Source organism: Macaca mulatta, chromosome 20, assembly GCF_049350105.2.
Source record: "Macaca mulatta isolate MMU2019108-1 chromosome 20, T2T-MMU8v2.0, whole genome shotgun sequence".
NCBI classification, from domain to species: domain Eukaryota; kingdom Metazoa; phylum Chordata; class Mammalia; order Primates; family Cercopithecidae; genus Macaca; species Macaca mulatta.
The window spans coordinates 67,586,543-67,610,546 of NC_133425.1; the positions used below are offsets into that span (position 1 = coordinate 67,586,543).

General features: G+C 40.0%; 1 protein-coding gene and 1 pseudogene across 2 annotated transcripts in view; one reads left to right on the forward strand and one right to left on the reverse strand.

Moving 5' to 3' along the window:
- The window catches only part of PMFBP1 (polyamine modulated factor 1 binding protein 1), a 262,936-nt gene that overhangs the window by 84,752 nt on the left and 154,180 nt on the right, over window positions 1-24,004 (forward strand). The window contains exons 5-6 of the mRNA XM_077984485.1: window positions 513-587; window positions 1,175-1,363. The gene's annotated coding sequence lies outside the window, so the exon portion shown is untranslated. The remainder of the gene's footprint in view (window positions 1-512; window positions 588-1,174; window positions 1,364-24,004) is intronic.
- On the reverse strand, window positions 6,014-10,972 carry LOC144338370 (c-Myc-binding protein pseudogene; annotated as a pseudogene). The gene has a single exon (XR_013412399.1). The product of XR_013412399.1 is annotated as a c-Myc-binding protein pseudogene (transcript).

Here is a 24,004-nt window from a genome sequence, read left to right on the forward strand (position 1 = left end):
ATTGGCCAGAAGTTGGTACTGTGAAAGTCACTTTGCCCCTGACCATGCAGAATGGAAAACCACACTAGTTCCAGCCCCAGCTGTCAGGCCAGGATTTCGCCCTAGCCCTTTTCCAATCAATACATAGAAATGCCTGGTGCCATCGGGAGGGAGCTGCATTTTAAAAAAATGAATAAAGTAGGACAGCCAAAATCTTTACATTCTTTATGCTCTTCTCTGCAGCTTTCTGCCCAGGGATGGAGACTACTATGATAGCTGCAGATGGGCAGCCTGAAGGTGCCATCCTCCCCTGCCCTGAGAAGGGGATTGGGGATACAAAAGGTAGCCAGTCCTACAATACAGGCTTCCGAAATGCACCATCAGAGTTAGTGACAGGGGAGCCGCTCTACCTCTGGGGCTACAGCAGTGCAGGGAGCTTTAGTGGATCAATACTTTAGTCTTGTCATGCTAATTGCTCATTGGTTGACATTCATGATCCTTCCTTGCTCCCTCCCTATGTAAACTCTTTACAGCTGGAACAGCGAGATGCAAAAATCCCGAGCCTTCAAAGCCAGCTCCTGCAGAAGAGAGAGGGCCTAGCAGCTGAGGTATGGTGCTCCCCAATTTTCTTGCTCCCCTTAAAAGAGCTTCATGTGTGTCTGTATGTGGTGGTGGGATAGGGAGACGCACGAAGAAATGCCTCAGGAACTCTCCTGCGACATGTAAATGGTATTATCTTTTCAGAACAAAACAATGTCTCCTCCTCTTCCACCCCTGCCCCCCCCCCAAAAAAACCCCAGAAAACAAAAATATCCACCGGTTCTATAAGTTTGGTTGCAGCCCCTCTTCTGTTTTGGTGAATGTGTTGCCCTCCACCAGTTCACAATGAACACTTACCTGCACTGTCCTCTTTGCTCTCAGACTAGGGCATGTCAGACCAAGCTGCTGAGAGAGAGAGAGAGAGAGAATATGTGTGCGTGTATGATCACGCCTACCATATTGGCTTCCTGTCCCTGGAACATCAGGTTTTCTAGCTGGCTGAGCCTGTCCCTACACTCATTGTTGCCACTGAGACCATCCCAACTCCTACCCTGTATGCTCCAGGCCTGTGCTATGCAGGGTTTTGTTAAGCCGGTTAGTATTAATTGATTTTTTTTTTCCATTTTTTTCTTTCTTTCCCTGGGCGGGTCAATAGCTGGATGCTTCAGGAGCAGAGGATCTATCAACTGCAGACCAAGCATAGGGAGACGCAGGCAAACCTGGAACAGTAACCCAGCCAGCTCCAATTGCTCCCACAGTACTTGGTGGCCAGACAGTCAGCAGCAGAAAGCATGCCCCGGGCCATGAAGCGGGAAATCGACTCTGACTCGATCCTTGAGGTCAGGTAAGTTTCTTTACTTTTGGAAAGTAAGGCAAATGTTAACCAAGTCTTTATGTCTTGCTCAAGAGAGTCAGCAGCATCTGGGCCGATTTCAGTGAGTGAGCTAAAGATCAAAATTGGAATGCTCCAGCAGATCTGGAAGGATGGAGGGGTTGGGGGAAGGAATAGGGGCTTGCGGGATAGACAAGGGCTAACCAAACTCTGATCCTAAGGTGAGCCACTGCAGCCAAGCAGATGTCCTGTGTATCGATCCCTGCATCCTGTTATTGATTTCCTCTTGGGGCCAAGAATGGGGTGGACCCATGCAGGACAAGAGGGGAACTGACACCCTCCCAGAGGGCCAAGCAGCCTTAATCGGTGATAACAGTGTTAAGTGGTCAGCCTGGAGATGAGGTTTGCTTAGATCTATTGATCTGCATTCCCCTGGGATATGAATCCTTCTGAATTTGCTTCCATAGATATAAATATTTATAATTAAAATAGCCTAGGAGCTTTTTACAGGAACAGAGAGAGTGGCCCATCCCAGGATAAGGCTTGATACCGATCTCTTTCGTCTCCCTACTCCGGACACTCTTCTCACTGTCTTGCATCTGTTTATACATCTCTGTTCTCTGTTTTGAACCCTATTTTGCTCAGCCTCTGAGTGACAGGCACAATATCTCAGACTATCAGAGCTGGAAAAAATCCATTCTTTCTGAATGCAGCCTCCAGCTGAGGAGGGAGTGCCGATCCCCCCAGTCAAGGCTACACAGTTTCATGTGCATTCAGGAGCCTGGACTCAGAAAGGAATGGGCTATTTTGGGGGCAATGAGGGAAGACTTTTTGAGTTGTTGCTTTGTTTTTGCTTTGACTGGGGCATCCATTTGGATCCAGTAACAAACAAGCTTTGTAGCACAAACATGTTAGCCAATGCTAAGATCCTGTGTTGACTCACTTGTAGTATTACATCTGGGAGTACAACTTGAAGGGCCCCATACTCTTGTTTCTCAGCACCTCATAAATCTAAGCTCACGTGAAATGAACAGAGCATCCCTTCTTCAAGAGAATGGAAAAATAAAGGATGCTGAGGAACTGGTGGGGGCAGAGTCCTTGAAGACAGCTAGCAAGACTGAGACCACTGATCAGTGTTTCCCCCCTGAAAGGACAATCTTATAAAGAATTGGAACCATTAAGCTTTAATTTTTAGAAATTTGGACGCTAGGGAGAATGGTCTTTAGGGACTACTGTGGTGCCTAAACCCATCATCTGCTCTGGCCCCATGATACAAATCTGTTCACCCTGAATCGTTCATCTACTTGAATGTCCAGGATACAATATTTTCAGTTTGGGAACTTCTGACTGTTTTTCTCAGGTGTCTGCCTTGCTTCAATGCTTATATCTTGAACAGCGTGTCTTTATGTGTCTGTCTTCGGCAGGTTTCATTAATTTGTAATTTATGCCTACAAAATTGTTTAAGCACTTCTGGATCTTACACTGGTCAAGGGTGTGTGGTAGTGGGTGTGTGTGCACTCTACAGACTGTCGGGGAGAATCTACTGGGTTTTGCTTCTCCTGATTTAAAAATGTTTAGTCATTCTGATCCATATGTGTGAGTTTATAAGTGTGTGTCTCTGTATCTTGGTGCAAGTGTCTGTACTCGGGAAGCAGTGAACACGAGCAGTTTAGAATAGTGTTCCACATTTCTCTACCATTTGCGTTAACTGTGTCTTTCCCAAATGCATATTCAGCTTCATTGTTTTTCTTTTTGTTCAGAGGTGGTAGTTTTCAAACTCAAATCTAGCTCATTTGTCTCTTTTAGCACGTGATTGAGGATTAGGGACTATTCTAACTGGCAGTCAAGGGTCAGTATTTTGGACTCCATTTGGCTTAGATAATTTATATGGAATAAAAGTCTAACAGATATAATCACAATAGCCTTGGCTTAATAATTTTCCAAGCATACTTGAAGTTGAAAAACACTTCAAACTAAAAATGGAAGAATGTTCTAGTTAGTAAGTTATATGCTTCTGTAATAATGGAGAGAATTGGAATGCAGTTCTCTTTGTTTGATTTATATGGCAACACCAAGAATGTGAAACATGTGTTTTACTGTAGAAATAAACTTTCAACATTGACCTAGAGAATGGAAGACTCAGGTTGATACTTAAATCCTGCTCTGCCAAGTTATAATGAAAAGCATCTTAATAAGAACAGATATTTTTAGGAAGAAAAATCCTAAGATTTGTGTCTTTCTCCCATTATTTGCAATATTTGTCAACATTTGCTTGCATGATTCCTGTGAAGAACCAGCTTATTTGGAGAAAGTGATTTAAATTTTAGAATTGAGTGTACTCCACTAATTAAATGTGTATGTCCTTGTGATCTTAGTGCCACTAAATCTAAATAGCACATACATAAATTCACTGCTGTCTTATGCTACAGGTCATATTTGAAAGCTTGTTGCCAGCTATAAGAAAGTGATTTTATTATGGAGTTATCTAAGACTTAAGATAACACGTTTCATTGTCTACAGTCTTGTAAGAATTTAACTCTTATGTTATAGATATTTCATATGCTACATTTACATTTTATATTTTATACATATAGAGGTCTTTAAAATACTATGTCTAAAAGGTTTCCTCTTCAATATATTTTATAATACAAGGATAGAAGATTTCACTTTATTTCTATATTCAAAACATAAAATGTTATAATATTGATATTTCACCTTTATTTCCATATTAATAACATATGTATTATGTTTCAAACCTTTCTAAGCATCTTGACATACTCATTTGATCTTTAGAGCAAATTTACAAGATAAGTTAGAGCAGAAGTCATTATCTTCATTTTACCAATAATAAAACATGCACAAGGTGACACAGATATTAGTGTCAGACTTGAAGCTGTGGCCTGAAGCTAAGGACTCCTGGTCAAGTACTCTTTCCACAGCTACTGCTGCTTCTGTTAATGTTTGATAACTTTTTGGCATACTCTGTATTTCCAGCACCTATTATAACCATTACAATGCATGTAAGGCAAATGTTGGTTGCTCTTAGATGATCCTTAGCATTCTAACCACACAAGAAAAGGTAGCAAATAAGTATTTCAGGCATCTTTCTTGGGCTTTTATCACAGCACAACCTGCTGCAGAGTCTGATGTCATGATGGACCTTTATTGTCAGCTTCAGAAATTCTAGGTGAGCTATTAATATGCTTAATGAGTTTGCTCCCCAGCAACATGTTCCTGTGAAAACATGGGGAGTATATATTGCTCACTGTGTTTCACAAAACAGTTAGGTACATATTTTGTCTTCATGCCTATCAACATTTGCCTTAAAGACACATTATATGTAATTTGAAACATCCATGAAGCTTTTCCTCTTCCTGGAATAACTAGCACCCCTTCTTCAACCTCTTCCCCATTCAGGGGTTCTTGACCTTCACTGTGTTATGGACCCCACTGCCAATCTGCTATATACCTAAAGCCTATGTACCTTTCTTAGTATAATGCTTTTAAATACATAAAATAAAGAATAAAGCATGTAGAATTACAAAGAAAATCAATTTATATTGAAATTTAGCTATCAAAATATTAAAACCAAGTATAAACACCAATATTTGGTATGATAATATGTATAGTCTCTGTTAATACATTAATAAAGTCCAGTGGTGGTTCTACTACTATACTTTTAAAGCAGTGATGAGTGTAAGGGATATTTTGAAATATCTACAATATCTGATATGGATGAGATATGAAAATAGCTATGATTTCTATTGGTGATGTTGTCACCAGTATGTTAATATTACTGTAGTTTGTTTTCTACATTTATGTTTTTCACTTTTACATCCATTATATTTAATTTGATTCTTACAACAACCTTGTGAGGTAGGCAAGATGTGAAGTCGATATTTTATAGACAAAGCAGCTGAAGCATAGCAGGAGCTTAACTGATGGAATCCATTTTCTCTTCCATCAAGCATCTTCTTGTATATTGTCTTCATCCAAATCCTTGACAGAAATGCTGAAGAGGACCTCTGTAGGCTACACCGATCCTGAATTCTTAAATAGTTTAAATAGATTCAACTAACTGGTACAGCAGTTTAAGCAAGTCAGTTTCACCTAGAAGTGTGATTATCCAACCCACATGTTGCCATTCTGTTCAAAAAGGATGGCACAAAAGACAGTCACAGTCACCTGGCTTACTGACAGAAATATTAATATTAATCCAATGAGTAAAAAGCACATGAGGATTGGATGCCACAAAAAAAAATTTCGACCTGTATCTACCAAGAAACTGTCATACCAACTAAAGAAGCCAAGTCTCTCTCTCTTCCAAAACCCTCATGGGGCCATGTTTTATTATAACGGTTTGTCACAGGTCCTAACCCACACTGTATTTGATTATATACATGTCTCATAATTAAGTCATTCCTCTTTATCACACCCGGCACTTAGTCCATTGCTGCCCATGTAGGAGGCACTCAAATTGGTAAAAGAGAAATCTATTCAAGCGAATGTTCTTCCAATAGTATCTGGCCCCCCTCCAAAAGCAAACTTGTGACTAGAAGAGGTACCAGTCTTTGCCACATTCCTACTAACATGACTGATTTAAATGCCGTTATAATTGGCTTGGTCATAGTTTCCAACAGGTGCAAAGGCTTTTGCTAGTTAAACCAGTTTTCATTGGATCGTTTTGTTTTCTATGTGTGTTTTGACCAAAAACAAAGATGGGTTCTCTAACAACAGGGAGAGAATACATGAAATAGGAATACGTGTATAAAATGATGGTCTATCAATAAGGAAAATAAGTGATTAATAAAATAAAACATCTGACTGTAGGCCTACCCAAAGAAAGGAAAAAAGACTAACAAACAAGAATATAGTGCTTTACCATTTACGTATCTTTCACATACATTCTCATTTGACCCTCACAACAGCCCTGTGAGGTAAGCATCACGGATATTCTTTTCGTTAAACAGATGGAGACAGTAAATCTCAGAGCAGTTCACTAATATGCCCAAGGCTCTACAGTTAGTGAGTGATTTGTATTAACATCAGTCTTTGGCCTAAAAATTCAGCACCCAACTTCCCCTCATACTTGTCCCCACCTACTTCACAGGGATAATGAAGATAAAATGAATTCAGGCCTAGAAAAATACTTTGAGGGAAACAAGCGCTATATAATTATACCTACAAACTATGATTTTCCACAATATATGGCTCATTCCTCTTCTCATCCCAGCTTGTGTGTGAACCCAGAGTTGCATATTGCCTCTGTTCTATGCTCAGTAAGCAAATAAGGCAGGCAGGGGGTACAGTGTGATCCTGTTTAAAGTTACATAAATTACAATCAGGGTAACCGCTGTTATTAGGCAAATTGAAAAACAGCACAGAAAGGTCAGTGTGCAGCTAGGACCCACTAAAGCTCAGAGCAAAGCAATGCAAGATTATCAAACAAGGCATGATTGCATAGAAGGAAAATGTGGTATCAGAGTTCAAACTGGCACACACACACAATTATCTAAGGCAAAGTGGTGGCAAAGAAGAGTTATTTGTTCGATGTTACACAAACAAGAGCAGAAGATTCATGGGAACCCGTACAAAAGCATCTTGTGTCACACGGATCTCTCCAACTGCCTATAGGGAATGTACACAACTGCGTCACCTTCGAAGAATGACTGTACCTATGTTCATGTCCTGAACTACACCGAGGAATAGCTCCATGCTAAACTGCCTTGGCTAAAATACAACCAGTGCCGTCATTCCTAATCAGACTAGTGAACAGAATGGCTTTTAAGGTACGGAGTTACATGGCTGTGTTTAGTTTTTTTTCAGGATTTACTTTGGATTCTCCTGCTTTAAGACCCAAAGAAAGTTATATTGAGTTTTTATTGATGATTCTGTGTGTTTATAACAGAGTGTGATAGGTGAATTAAACATATTAAAAGAGTTCTATAGCATCCATTCAGAAAAGATTACACACTATACAAAGTATTCAAGTCATACAAAACCGTTTTTCCATGTCTTTTCAACTGGGAAGAATCCTATTCAGCACGCTTCTCCTCCTGAGGTGGTTCGTACTGAGCAAGCTGTGCTTTCAGTTTTTTTTTTTTTTTTTCTACAGTAGCTTTATATTTCTCTTTCATTTTGACCAGTTCTAGGTGAAGCAGCTCTATTTCTGGATTTTCTGGGGTAGCAGCTCCTAAGTGATGCTTTAAGAAATCCAAAGCACTGTTAGGTTTCTCTGGTTCTTCATACCAACACCTTGGTCAGTGTGTCCAGCACACCTGACTTCTCCAAGTACCTCCAGAACGGCTCATGCTTCAAGTTGGCAGCTTTGTAATGGGCCATAGTGACAGCGGCAGCAGCATAGCTGGCCAGTTTTCTACATTTGTAATAGAAGGAAATGGTAAACTGTAGTTCAATATTAATGAAAATAAAGGTGGATTTTTTTCCCATCTAACATTCATAAACACATTGAACCCTATCCTTGGCTATCAGTGGATGACAGGTTAAGAACCCCTACTCTAGCTAGTTCCTACTTATTTTCAAAACTATATCATTTCTTCTAAAGAACTTCACCAACCTGCCCCTAGACAGAGTTAGCTGCCACTCTTCTGTGTCCCAAGAGCACTCCACAACCTTTCCAGCCTAACACTTAGTACACCACTGGCTCTGCTTCAATGTGCTTGTTTGTCCCTCCTACAGGAGCACACATTCCTGAGGCATGGACCATGGCTTGTGAGGCTTTATATTACCACCATGTAGCCCAATATCTGGCATATAGCAGGGGCTCACTAGACATTAAAAGGGAGGAGAAAGTAAAATTCAAAGATAAGGGAGCCATAGATCATAGACTATGATCTTTAAAACAGAAAATTCAAGTTAGTAGCTTGAATGTTTCCTTGAGTCAACTTTCCTATCAACGAGATCTTCATATTTCAGGGAGTAGAGATGACTATGTGCACCTGTTCTACTTCCCTTTCAGCGCAGCTCTCAGTTTTCAGCCTCCTAAGGAATCACAGTCCCGTACTACCGATCTAATAATAATAATATCCCAATTTCAGACCTGTTTCTTTTAGGTTCTCATTAGTACAGATGAGGAAAAGGGGCAGCAGAGACATGAAGATAAAAGGCTTTCTTCACACCCTGAGCTATTTAGGGCTTTATCATTCAAATTTTCTTTATACTTTAAGTTCTGGGATACATGTGCAGAATATGCAGATTTGTTACATAGGTATACATGTACCATGGTGGTTTGCTGCACCTATCAACCTGTCATCTAGGTTATCATTCAAATATTAAAAGCCAGGAAAAATGATTTAATTTTAAGGCACATACATAATGTATATATTCTCCCTAGAACTCTGTGTATTTGAAAAAGATTGTTAATATTTCCTTAAAAAATAGAACACTAGTAATAAAACCCTCCTAAGTCCTCAGCACAGATGCTTTATGTAGAATAAACATAGATGCTTGTACACAGCAAGATACATTTTCAGACATAACTTCTTCCTATTAATGTCATATAAGCATTGGGACTTATTCATGCATATTCACTTAATTTTGTATGCGTCTCTTCTTTCCCAGTAATAAATACTTGCCATTCCTACCCAAATGAATGGACATTCACATATCAATGTGAGGCTGCATATTTCTTGGGTACAAGTTGATTTTTGCTCTACAATGAACGTGTTTATTATAGGAGGAAGAAGGTAGAGATCCACATGGAGATAAAATTGGAAAAAATTTATAACCATTTTTATTGTCTAATAGCGGTCTTCTATTCAGTGTTCTAATGTATGAGTACAGGTTGAACCAAGTCTTTAATTAGCATTTCAATGGCATTCAATAAACCCCTACAGACTATCCTATTGAAATATACTAGTCACCCTCACAAATTTAAGTTACTAAATTGAATCTGATTTAATATAAAGTTCTAAGATCTTGACTTGAATGAAGTTTATTTCACCTCATCATTTTATAAGGCACTGGCCCATTCTCACTGCATGTATTCTGTAAGCGGTATCTTATCAGGGTCTTTGGTAGGTAACCAAGGAGCAGATGCTAAAATATCCTTGTGGGCCTTGGTTCAGCATTCACCACCCTTTACCTACCAGGCAGCAAGTTGAAAAGCAATATTCTGTGTCCTCCTTCCCACTAACTTTCCTAAATGGAGTGTTGGTTGTACACAGAAGAAAAGCTGGACAATGATTATGATGACAGATGAGAAGTCACTTGCATTGGAACTGTGGGTCAAGGAACTGATCTCAAAGAATTAGTCTATATTTGAGCCTCTACATCTTTTGAAAGGAAACCTCACAGCACCTTAACTGTACTTAGGATTCTAAAGTTCCACAACTTATTGCGTGCTCTTTTACCTGTTACATACCTGCATCTCTGATTTTATCATTCTTTTCTTATGTTATATTATTCCTTTCATTCCTGCTCTCTCTCCTCTTTTGAAAACATCTTATATTTTGAATTAGCTATTACCCTAAATTTACTGATTTGGTATATAACATTTGAGCTCTTCAGAAAAAGAATCTACCCCAAACTAAAAGTTTAGAAGTATGTTTAGAAGGCAGGCAAATTGATCTAATACATATAGAGAAACATTTGCTAAGCTTTTTTGCAATTAAACATAGTCATTCATAGTGGATATATTAGTATTACAGCAATAATTTTATACTGATTACCACCCTTAATTTACATAATACTGTACACATCTTTCCCAGGCAGAAGGGGAAATAGGAGGCTGGAAAAAACAATTCAAACAAGCAGAACAGGAAAGACAGCTTAAATACTGTTTTATGGTTCATAACAAAACTTATTTTAAAAGAAAATAAGGCCTGGGAAAATGTTTTCAGAATCATGGCTTGAAGTAAAGAGATTGTATTAAAGCAATTTGCTTGCAAATTTAAGTCAGTAGACATTTTCAATAATCCACATTTTAAAGATTACTTGAAAACCTTAAATATTTTCTAAACAGAAAGAAAGGTGTTACCAGTAATTATCATCTGTTAAAATATAAACCCTGTGTCTAACAGTATAATGAATCAGATGTGAAGAGGGAAAAACTGAAAGGATGGAGAGGATAATAGAGCCAAGAGCAGGAGGCAGCTTTGGGGATGGATAAAGGACAAATCATTCCAGACAAATGTGATCACTCTTTTAAATCGCATTACAAGATTAATGGATGAAGGGAATGCACTAGAGGTAATATATATGGATTTTACTAAAGCATTTGATACACTACTCCATGAATTTCCACTTGCAAAATTAATTCAAATTGGGTAGAATATGTGCTATTGAAAATTGGCTCAAGGACCATAAACAAAGAGCAGTGACAAACATTGGTCCCTTATATTTAGGTGGGAGACAGTGTCCACTGCATTCGTGAGGACCCATGCCCACTTTGGCATCACACAACCACTTCACTGATGATCTGGAGGAAGGAAAATGAAAGTACAGAATTCACAAATCTTGACATGGGGCATCACACAACCACTTCACTGATGATCTGGAGGAAGGAAAATGAAAGTACAGAATTCACAAATCTTGACATGGGAAGTATCACAAACCAAGGCAGTTAGAGCACAAAAAGAGTTAATAAAAATAGAAAATAAAATTAAATATAAGCAACACTTAACCTCTTTTAATGACTAAAAGAAGAACAAAGAATTACTAGAAAAATTGTTACACATAATTTTCATTTTAATTGTTAAAACACTGATTGGGGAAAGTGCTCTTAAAGTCATGCTGTCAGCTGGGCACAGTGGCTCACGTCTGTAATCCCAGCACTTTGGAAGGCCGAGATAGGAGGATTGCTTGAGCCCAGGAGTTCAAGACCAGCCTGGACAATATGGCAAAACCCTGTCTCTACAAAAATATGAAAATTAGATGGACATGCTGGTGTGCACCTATAGCCCAGCCGCTTGGGAGGCTAAAGCAGGAGGATGGCTTAAGACTAGGAGGCAGAAGTTGCAGCAAGCCGAGATCATGACATTGCACTCCAGCTTGGGTGACAGAGTGAGACTCTGTTCCCCCACCCCCAAAAAAGTCATGCTGTCATTAAATAGGGTTGTTCTTCATTTAGTTAGAATCTGAGGCTGGGCATAGTGGCTCATGCCTGTAATCCCAGCACTTTGGGAGGCCTAGGCAAGAGGATTGCTTGAACACAGGAGTTTGAGACCAGCCTGGGCAACATAGCAGGAACCCCCATCTCTGCAAAAAAAAAAAAAAAATTTAATTAAAAAAAAAAAAAAAAAAGAGGCCTGGCGTGTTGGCTCACGCCTGTAATCCCAGCACTTTGGCAGGCCGAGGCAAGTGGATTACCTGAGGTTAGGAGTTTGAGACCAGCCTGACCAACATGGTGACACCCTGTCTCTACTAGAAATACAAAAAAAGCCAGATGTGGTGGCGGGCGCCTGTAATCCCAGCTACTCGGGAGGCTGAGGCAGGAGAATTGCTTGAACCTGGGAGGCTGAGGTTGCAGTGAACCAAGATCTTGCTACTGCACTCCAGCCTGGGCAACAGAGTAAGATTCCGTCTCAAAAAAAAAAATACATTGAAATGCTGTGCTCCTGTGTTGCTCCAAAATTTTAATTCATCCAAAGAAACTCATAGAAATGCTGAAGGAGCAAAGATAATTGATAAAGAATTCTTTTATAAATAAAAATTAAATAAATTTATAAAGAATTTATTTATAAATAAAGAATTCCTTCTTTATAAAGAAAGAATTTAATGTCTACTTAAGTGAGTAACTATTTAGGTATCAGTAATTTCCCCAAATATGTGACGAAAACAGGACAAATAATCATCTTAAGTGAATCTTGGCTTATTGTAGGAATCTTTCTGATGAAAAGTCTCCAAATACCATTTCGATAACTGCCAGGTCACACTTAATATTGTTTCGGATTTTTTTTGTTAGAATTATTGAAATTATGTAAAATTTAATTGTTTAGAAGCAGCATGAGCTCTTAAAAAGTGGATGGGTAAAATATGATTTTCCTTTTACAGAGAGCAGGATCTTATTTATAATCAAAGCCATTTCATATTCATCTCATCCATTCCTCATGACCACCTTGTGAGGGAGGTATCATTATCCCTGAATTATAGATGTGGAAACTGAGGCTCAGAGGGGACAAATCCTTACCCAAGACTATACCTTTAGTAATGTCAGAGTTACTAAACCCAAATTTTACAGACACCTAGTCTTGGAGTCTTTCCACTAAACAGAACTGTTTCTCATGTGTATGCCATGAAAGAGACTGTCTCAGAAGCCATGTGCCAGAGTCTGACCTTGACTTTAACTGTTCATTTTGTGCTGAATTAGATAATGTAATGGAAAGGGCCTAGCATAGAATCTGGGACAGAGAGGCGCTTAGTAATGTTCAGCTCATTTGCTTTTACCCTATTTACAATGTCTTCATTCAACAGTTATTAAGCACCTAAGAGGTGCTGGGCACTGCCCAGCAGGTCAATCATCTTAGCTCTTTTTAAGCTCAGGTGTCCTAAGTGAGACCTGAGGCCCCATGAGAGAAGACCCCTGTGTCTGCCTGTTCACTGCAGTGTCCTCAACACCTAGCACATACTCAGTGAAGACTTTCTGAGTTACAGAGAAAACATTTCACCTCATCCCTCCAAAGTTCTCGTGAGCTCTGGCCAGGCTAAAGCCTCATGTGCTCTCTTCATACAGCGTCAGATAAATGACCAGCAACTCCCTGCACCCACTAAATTCCTGGATGGGACCATTAGGAAGCTACTTGGCTTCACTTGTCAAGGTTTTGGGTTTGTTTTGTTTTGTCTTGTTTTGTTTTGTTCTTTCTTTTCTTTCACCAAAGCATCCCTGGGGCCTGATAACAAGTTAAGGGCCATGCTCAAGCACTTGATGGCTTTGCTAATGTAGGGGACGGGTCTTCTGCTTCCCCTGTGCCTATTCTTGAACCTCTCCGCAGAAAATTCTGTAGAGGAGCAGTAAGAGCGCATGACTTTGTAGCTTTTGAACCATCTTTCCTGCAAATTTGGAAGGAGACTAGAGTAGGGAAGGCCCAGATGATGGAAAAGCTTGGAGCTTCCTTAGTGACTAGGCCAAATCTAAGGACAGGTCATGGGGCATGTAGCTCAGGTAGTGATGCACAACATAGAGATTCCCCATTGCCAGAGAAAAGACCTGCCCGTAACACAAAAACAAATGTGTGCATTCTGCCTGGGAATATTTTACACCACAGATATTTCCACCCACAATTGAATTAGTCTTGTTATTTTCAAAAAATACTTTTGTCATTTCCAAACCTCTTCTGCATCAAGCTTATTGCAGTTGGGTGAGTGCACCTGACGTCTTCAGTGAAGTGTCAGGTGTAATTTAGCACTGGGAGATGAATTATGGGATTGCCCTTTAGGAAAAGGCTAGGAGCTCAGCCCTGCCTGTCAAATAGGTCCCTGCCTTAAAGTGAACTCTGCAGGTGAATGAATCAGTATTTGGCATATCAGCATTTCATTGAGCCTCCATGCTAATGTCTTTTTGAAATGAAACCGAGAAAGCTGTTAACCTCAGTTAGCTGGGTGTCCCCTCTGTGACCGGGATAAATCATCAATGTAGAGGCTGAGAACTCTGTTCTTACTGCTTTGGGGAATGAGAGCCGGGGCTGTGGGGAAGCTGACGGAAGGAGACTCCAAATCTCAGAAAACTAAATCAGGATTTTTATCTTCCTTAAAAGGCGAAATAAATATTACTTCTCCTTGCCTTGTGATTTAGCAGATCTAAAAGGATTTTGGAGAATTTTATTCCATTAGATAGCATATCCTTATTTATCCTTTTTTCCAAGCCTTTTGATCATATATATATATGCATATGTGTGTATATGTTCATATACATAAATACATAAATTCCTGGGATGTCTCACAACTGAAAACCTGGTCTTAACTGCCTGAGTAGTTATGGTCAGCCAACTAGAAATTCTCCACCATTTGTTTTTTGTTTTGTTTTGTTTTGTTGAGACGGAGTCTCTCTCTGTCACACAGCCTGGAGTGCAGTGATGCAATCTCAGCTCACTGCAACCTCTACCCCCTAGGTTCAAGAGATTCTTCTGCCTCAGCCTCCCCGGTAACTGAGATTACAGGCATGTCCCACCATGCCTGGCTAATTTTTGTATTTTTAGTAAAGATGGGGTTTCACCATGTTAGCCAGGCTGGTCTTGAACTCCTGACCTCAAGTGATCTGCCCACCTCGGCCTCCCAAAGTGCTGGGATTACAGGTGTGAGCCACTGTGCCCGGCCTCCACCACTTCTTGAATATTTTTCCAAAACTCGGTTTCAAACAACATCTACATGAAATCTTCACGTCAACCTTGTGAAGCAGGAGTCATTATTTCTGATCTTCCATCTGAAAACACTGGGGTGCAGAGAAGTTTCGGGAGTGGCCAAGCTCAAGGTCAAACCCAGAGCTTCTGCTTCAGTTGTCTGTTCCTCAGTCGGTAGCTGCTGTGCAACCATTGTGGCCAGATGCAATGCCAGGCACCAGAAATCTTTCCCCTAACAATCCAGTGCAAACAGAAGGTTTATGACCTGGGCTTGCAGGCTGTTTTTTGCCTTGAAGGCTGTGGACTACTTCTTCCTGCAGCTGTCCCAAAGGGAAGGCTATTTGATTACTACTTACGTCTTTAGCCTTTGGTATTTACAATCAGTTGTACAATTGCTATTTATAGCTCCAATGTGCATGTTATTCCCTTTTTTACTTTGCCTGCCTGAGCTTTCTGAACTGGAAAAGGAGTAGATGAATGAAGTTAGGGCCCATGATTTTGAGTGTTCAAGAGGAACACAGGGCAAGATGCTAGAAGGATTCTCAATTAGCAGGAAAACAAACTAGGTTAAGTAAGCTGCAAGGTTTTTAGAACAATTGAAGATTCATGATAAAATTTATTCTCTAAAACTTAAATCCCAGAAAAAAAATTGAAAAGCACAAATTATGAAGAGGGCCATAGATGGCCTGTAAGCATGTAAGTGTCATGCTTGGAAGAGGAGCTTTCTTGCTTGCTCCTTTTATTCTTTGGTTGGAGGGAGGAGCGATCAGAGTGGGGATGAAACTGGCTTGTAAGGACAGAGTTCAAACATTGATAGAATGCAAGACACAAAGGTTTGAGGACCAGTAGGAGGGTCCAACTGCATGATTTTACAGAGGTGAAAACTGAAGCTCAAAAATGTCGGCCAATTTGTCCAAGGCCACAAAGCTTGTTAAATTGAAGAATTAGGACATAAGTACAGATCTTCCGGTGCCAAGTCAGTGTTCTGTATGACATCTGAGGTGCTCTAATTGAGTTTCCTTCCTTTGTTGAAAGTCCCAAGTGGCAATTCCAAAGGAAAGAACATAAAATGACCATCCAGTGCTACTCAGTTTTGAAAGAATGCAACCTTTATTTCCAGGCCTGTTTTTCACTTTTGTTTACCCACACCCAGGTCCCACCCACCTACTCCCACAAAATCACATCCTCCACTAGCCTTCTGTTACCTCCCCGGAAAAATTTAACCATGTCTTCATTCACACTACATCTATAACTTTGAACATACCTCTATACTTCATTTATCCCTCATGTTGTAATTTATTTGTTCACAGGTCTCTTAAGATTCTAAATATTGTGTTCCTATAGATTGTGAATTTCATGAGAACCCATTCACCTTAGCGCTTCCCCATATCTAGGATTGTAATTGGAAAATGGCAGGAACCCCATAAAAGTTAGTTGAATTGAATACCATCTGCTCTCCAGCAAACTGAAGTGGTCAGGCAATTCTATCTGAGTTTCATATAATCTGGCAATGACAAAGATCTATTGTCTTGGGCTTCATGTTGAAGTTTGAAGGTTCATTATAGCTTCTTCTCATCCCCTTAGCCTGTTTAAGGGCTGATCAGGGCCAGGCACAGTGGCTCACACCTGTAATTCCAGCACTTTGGGGAAGTGAAGTGGGAAGATAATTCGAGCCCAGGAGTTTGAGTCTGCAGTGAGCTATGATTGCACCATGCATGTCAGCCTGGGTGACAAAACAAGACCTTGTCTGAAAAAAAAAAAAAAAAAAAAAAAACACTGATCAGAATAGAAAGAAATTTATAAGTGTTTTCTTGTGCTTGTGACTAACTGTACTTGTGCGAATAAAATTTGCAGTGATCTGGAGACCCTCGAAATGTACTTTCTCCTTGTGAATCCACTGAAATGGCATTACATTAGTTTTACTTCTTATTCTTTAATGACAGTGAATCAAAACTTCATGGCAACTTTGCACTCTTTTTATATTTCCAGAAGCAGATATGTAGACAGAGCCAGAAATCACTCCTCAAACAGCAGAGAGATATAAGGAAGTACAGCTATATGACTTCACCTTTAAAGGAGTTACACTGATTGTGGAAGATGGTTTTCTTGTGAACCCCCCAAAGGAAAATTCTGAATCCACCTAAAGGAAATTTCTGGGTTTTCCAACTTGAACATCAAAATTAAATGCAGGAGAATTTAATGTTTTGCATGCCCAAATATTCATTGGTTCCTCAGCATGTCAGTGGAATCAAATCAGAAGAGGTTCCCAATTAAACATTTTAAAAATGCATTCACACAAATCAAAACTACAATGAGATATCATCTCACCCCAGTTAAAATGGCTTATATCCAAAAGACAGGCAATAACACATGCTGGCAAGAATATGGAGGAAAGAGAACCCTCATACACTGTTAATGGGAATGTAAATTAGCACAACCACTATGGAAAACAGTTTGAAGTTTCCTCAAAAAGCTAAAAACAGAACTACCATACAACCCAGCAATCCCACTCCTAGGTATATATTCAAAAGAAAGGAAATCGGTGTATCAAAGATATCTGTACACCCATGTTTATGGCAGTCCTATTCACAATAGCCAGATTTGGAAGCAACCTGAGTGTCCATCAACAGACAAATGGAAAGAAAATGTGATACATATACACAATGGAGTACTAATCAGCCATAAAAAAGAACGAGATCCAGTCATTTGAAACATGGATGGAACTGAAGGTCATTACATTAAGTAAAATAAACCACGCACAAAAAGACAAACTTTGCATGTTCTCACTTGTTTGTGAGAGCTAAAAATTGAACAACTGAATTCATGGAGATAGAGACTAAAAGGATGATTACCAGAGGCTATGAAGGGTAGTGGGGAGGGTGGGAAAGAAGTGGGGATAGCTAATGGGTACGAACAAAATAGTTAGAAAGAATGAATAAGACCTAGTATTTGCTAGCACAACAGGGTGACTATAGTAAAAAATAATTGCACATTTTAAAATACCTTAAAGAATATAATTGGGTTGTTTGCAACACAAATGATGAATGCTTGAGGTGACAGATACCCCATTTACCCTGATGTGATTATTACACATTGCATGTCTGTATCAAAATATCTCATGTACTCCATGAGTATATATGCATACTATGTACCCACAACTTAAAAAAAATGTTTTTAATGCATTCACAATACATTAAGATTTTGGAAACTGGCTTGGTCTTTCTCTGTTCCATAACAGAAAAAGAAACTGCAATTCATTCACATTTCCACCACTGACAGGGAACTTACTTACAAAGTATTCCATGGAAATAGGAAATAGGGATAACATAATAACTTCAATCCACAAATAACTCCCAATCCAATGTTAGCTAATAATTCCAACGCCTACTCACCCTTCCATGTATCAGAGCTGCCTTAACGAAGAGAGAAGAGGTGACAGATTGAGCTGCATCTCCTCGGATTTCCTTGGCATCACTTGAACATGCAAGGGCCGAAAGAAAGGAAGGAAAGGTAGGAAGGAAAATAAGAGAAAATCCACAATTCATATAGAACCAGAATCACTGAGATTTGATTATATTCACAAGACTAATAACCATCACAGGTCTCTCACATTCACCAATGCGAGAGGAAAGTGAAAGTTCTCCTTCACTGACTCCTTTATAAGAAGATCTATGTTGAGAGGGAAATCTCATACTATTCTCTGCACTCTCCAAACAGTATATGCTGGGGAAATACTTCTCCCAGGGGAACTCTAAATTCCTTCTGATTTGGTTTTAGCTGAGGGGTTGCAATCAGTCTTCCCTAAGGATCCCTCAGGTGAAGGGGGCAAGAAGGAAAAGAAAACGGACTGACACTGTCAGATCTAGGTAGAAACCCAGGACCTGTAGAAATTTGGAGCTATTTTCACTTTCTCAGGTGGGCTTGACTAAGATCAGGCGTTGACGAACTACGGCACATAGACCAACTGCCTTTCTTTGTACATAAAGTTTTCCTGGAACCCATCCACACTCACCATTTACATATTATCTATGGCTGCTTCCACACTACAATAGCAGAGCTGAGTAATTGTGACAGAGATTTGGCTCATGAAATCTAAAATATTTACTATCTGACCCTTTATAGAAAAAGTCTGCTCACCTCTATTAAGATTATCAACTGGCCGAGTGAGGTGGCTCATGCCTGTAATCCCAGCACTTTTCGAGGCCGAGGTGGGCAGATCACGAGGTCAGGAGATTGAGACCATCCTGGCTAACATGGTGAAGCCCTGTCTCTACTAAAAATACAAAAAATTATCCGGGTGTGGTGACACATGCCTGTAGTCCCAGCTACTTGGGAGGCTGAGGCGGGAGAACTGCTGGAACCCAGGAGGTGGAGGTTGCAGTGAGCCAAGACTATGCCGCTGCACTCTAGCCTCGGTGACAGAGCAAGACTCTGTCTCAAAAAAAAAAAAATCATCAACCCTGAGCAAAGATAAGAAATGAGAAATCGGTATAAAAGCATAGACCACAATCAAGAGTTTGTTATAAACTATGTCTAGAGCCAACAATTATAATAGAATGTGACACATTTGTAATAAGTATAAATTTGTCTTTTCAACCAGGTGGGACTCCATTCGGCTGCAAGGAATAGAAACAACAATAGCAGGCTATAGCTGGGGGGTGGTGGTGTGTACCTGTAGTCCTATCTACACGGGAGGCTGAGGTGGGAGGATCACCAGAAGATCAAGTGCTAATGAGCTGAATCAACGATATACTGTCTATATCTTTCTACCTAGAAATGAGCACTTGATCTCCTAGTGATCCTCCCTCCTCAGCCTCCTGAGTAGCTAGGACTCCAGGTACACACCACTACACCCAGCTATAGCCTAGTGAGGTGGGAGGATCACTAGGAGGTCAAGGTTACAATGAGCTATGATTGTGCCACCGCACTCCAGCCTGGGTGACAGAGTGAGACCCAGTCTCTCAAAAAAAAAAAAGTGAGCTAAACAAATAGGCTTTATTTCCCTCAAATAAGTCTAGGTGGCATTGATTCAGTACTCAAAAATGTCATCAAAGAACCAAGCCTTTTCTATCTATGATGTCAGAGCCAAAGATGCTGAGATTCTTGACTTTTCCTTCATATTGGTTATACAATGAGTGCTATGGCATCAACCATGATGTGTGTGCCCAAAGAAGGAAAAAAGGTGAAGAAGGGAGAAAAATCATGCCCTCTGTGCCTATATCTTTCTACCTAGAAATGAGCAGCTTCCCCAGAAGTCCCATCCCACTGCTCTCGCAGACATCTGCTTATACCTCACAGCCAGATGGGTCCCAAAGCCACCCTCACTGCCCATGTTGCTGGGAAAGCAAGAATTTACCACCCCAGTCTCTATGTGGGAAGGCTGCAAAAGACAAGGGGTTAGGAATGGCTTTGGGCTAGCCAATCAGTAGTGTCTTCCATAGATAGTTTTTCTCATTTTAGGTATGTAGGCACAGAGGGTAGTATCTATGAATATTTATTAGGTGGCCAAATGTACAGGTGGTTCAGTTGATTATTTATTTTATTCCATATCAAAGCAGTTATGTCCGGACAGGAACTGCAAAACCTTTTCTACAAATACTTCCAAAGATCTCTCAAGAGAACATCGTTGAAACAGGGCAATCAGGTGGGAGAAAGAAATAAAGGTATTCAGTTAGGAAAAGAGGAAGTCAAATTGTCCCTGTTTGCAGATGACGTGACTGTATATTTAGAAAACCCCATTGTCTCAGCCCAAAATCTCCTTAAGCTGATAAGCAACTTCAGCAAAGTCTCAGGATACAAAATCAATGTGCAAAAATCACAAGCATTCTTATACACCAATAACAGACAAACAGAGAGCCAAATCATGAGTGAACTCCCATTCACAGTTGCTTCAAATAGAATAAAATACCTAGGAATCCAATTACGAGGGATGTGAAGGACCTCTTCAAGAAGAACTACAAACTACTGCTCAACAAAATAGAAGAGGACAGAAACAAATGGAAGAACATTCCATGCTCATGGATAGGAAGAAGCAATATCGTGAAAATGGCCATACTGCCCAAGGTAATTTATAGATTCAATGCCATCCCTATAAGCTACCAATGACTTTCTTCACAGAATTGGAAAAAACTACTTTAAAGTTCACATGGAACCAAAAAAGAGCCCGCATTGCCAAGACAATCCTGAGCCAAAAGAACAAAGCTGGAGGCATTACGCTACCTGACTTCAAACTATACTTACTACAAGGCTACAGTAACCAAAACAGCTTGCTACTGGTACCAAAACAGAGATATAGACCAATGGAACAGAACAGAGCCCTCAGAAATAATACCACACATCTACAACCATCTGATCTTTGACAAACCTGACAAAAACAAGAAATGGGAAAAGGATTCCCTATTTAATAAATGGTACTGGGAAAACTGGCTAGCCATATGTAGAAAGCTGAAACTGGATCCCTTCCTTACACCTTATACGAAAATTAATTAAAGATGGATTAGAGACTTAAATGTTAGACCTAAAACCATGAAAACCCTAGAAGAAAACCTAGGCAGTACCATTCAGGACATAGGCATGGGCAAGGACTTCATGTCTAAAACACCAAAAGCAATGGCAACAAAAGCCAAAATTGACAAATGGGATCTAATTAAACTAAAGAGCTTCTGCACAGCAAAAGAAACTACCATCAGAGTGAACAGGCAACCTACAGAATGGGAGAAAATTTTTTGCAATCTACTCATCTGACAAAGGGCTAATATCCAGAACTTACAAAGAACTCAAACAAATTTACAAGAAAAAAACAACCCAATCAAAAAGTGGGCAAAGGATATGAACAGGCACTTCTCAAAAGAAGACATTTATGCAGCCAACAGACACATGAAAAAACGCTCATCATGACTCACCATCAGAGAAATGCAAATCAAAACCACAATGCGATACCATCTCACACCAGTTAGAATGGCGATCACTAAAAAGTCAGGAAACAGCAGGTGCTGGAAAGGATGTGGAGAAATAGGAACACTTTTACACTGTTGGTGGGACTGTAAACTAGTTCAACCATCGTGGAAGACAGTGTGGCGATTCCTCAAGGATCTAGAACTAGAAATACCATTTGACCCAGCCATCCCATTACTGGGGATATACCCAAGGGATTATAAATCATGCTGCTATAAAGACATGCACATGTATGTTTATTGCAGCACTATTCACAATAGCAAAGACTTGGAACCCACCCAAATGTCCATCAGTGACAGACTGGATTAAGAAAATGTGGCACATATACACCATGGAATACTATGCAGCCATAAAAAAGGATGAGTTCATGACCTTTGTAGGGACATGGATGAAGCTGGAAACCATCATTCTCAGCAAACTATCGCGAGAACAGAAAACCAAACACTGCATGTTCTCACTCATAGGTGGGAATTGAACAGTGAGAACACTTGGACACAGGGTGGGGAACATCACACACTGGGGCCTGTCGTCGAGTGTGGGGATGGGAGAGGGATAGCATTAGGAGATATACCTAACGTAAATGATGAGTTAATGGGTGCAGCACACCAACATGGCACATGTATACATATGTAACAAACCTGCACATTGTGCACATGTACCCTAGAACTTAAAGATAATTTTAAAAATGTAAAAAAAAAAAAAAAAAGCCTCAGAATGAAACCTACCTTGCTGGCACCTTGATCTTGGATTTCCCAGCCTCCAGACTGTAAGAAATAAATCTCTCTTGTTGAAGCCAAAAAAAAAAAAAAGAGTTGGGGACCGGGCAGGTGGATGCTCTGGGTGAATGGCAGAGCTAAGATGCTCTCAAACACAGATGGTGCCTATCTGTTTGCTCACCAGATGGTTCTAATTGGATTGGCACAGGGTGGATTTATGGCTCATTTTAGGGACGGATTTTATCTTGGAATTTATGTTGAAGCTAAAAGTGTCCACACCATTTCCTTTAGTAATGTGAACCTACTCACTTGACGTTAAATATTAAACTAGTCTCCTTAAATAAACCAATAAAATAGTAAGATAAGGTCAGAATCTGTAGGTTGACTTAGTCTCATCTACCTATGAAATTACAAAATAATTTCTCCTTTTTATTTTTCTTAGTCTTACTACTCACAAAGCTATTGTATTTATGTTATTATTCAATTCGTCTTTATAATGGAGAACCTCAAGAGTTGAAGATTTGTAAGTTTGAAACATGTTATGTCAGTCCTCTTAGAGGGTTAATGCCATTGTTATAGCCATGTCAACTTCGTCTCTTTGTCTGTAAACTTTCTACTTGTGGCTGGATCTCACCTCCTAGTCAGACAGGTGGAGGACAGAAAGTAATCATAGCTTGACAGGGATTTTGTTTTAGCGGAAGTTTGTCTATGATTTTATTGGGATAATAATAAAATAGTAATAATAATAGTAAAAGGTTGCTTGTTCTTTCAGGGTTTCACAGGAAAACAGAGCAATTCACAAATTTACAACTGAGGGAATTTAATGCAGGGAATTACAGGGAGACACTGAGAAGCCAATGGGAATGGTGAGGTTAACAACAGCAGGAAGCCACTACCCTCACTAGGCTGAAGAGACAAAGCGAGGAAGTGGCGTTACCAGAGCCCAGAGGCCAGGGTCATCTCATAGAAACTGGAATCATGGAAGAAGGCCTGTGTGGGAGAGCTAGAGCTACAGAGGAGACACAGCTGGGGCTGGAGCCCTATCCCAAAACAGAGTGGGAGGCAGAGATGTGCCTAATTTCTCCCTCCCAAACTCCATTCTCCCTTCAGCTCCTTCCACTGCCTGAACCTATCTGGAAGCTAACTGACTGGTGAGCCTAGAAATACAGGCTTTCGGGGATCAGATCCCAGCCACACAGAGCATAACAGGGGAAAGTGGGGAATGGAGTTGAAAGCAAACAGGCTTAGAAACAATACAGAAGCTCTATTCCTCCTCTTACCCCACTGTAGGTGAAAACATACACTTTGGCCTCTAGTAATTATTAAGTTGTGCCTCTCAGCCATGTGTGGGTTTCTTTCTAGTTTTGGTTACGATGGTTATGTCAGCACATTAACAATCTTTATTGCATATCCAATGGATGATAAATATTACTAGACTCTGTAGGAAATAGAAAGAAATCGGAGACAACATCACTGACTATATGTCATTTACCCTTACACTTATAGTTACTTGGAGGTTTTCTAAAACAGGTAAATCCTAAAACAAGAGGTAAAAGGTTTCCTATAGAGTAGATAAGAAGAGCATTTTAGGTAGAGGAAGTACCCTAAGGAAGTGTGAAACACATTTTGCATGGCACACAAATATCCTTAACAGGAATACACAGTCTAGATGGGCTTGGGTGACAGAG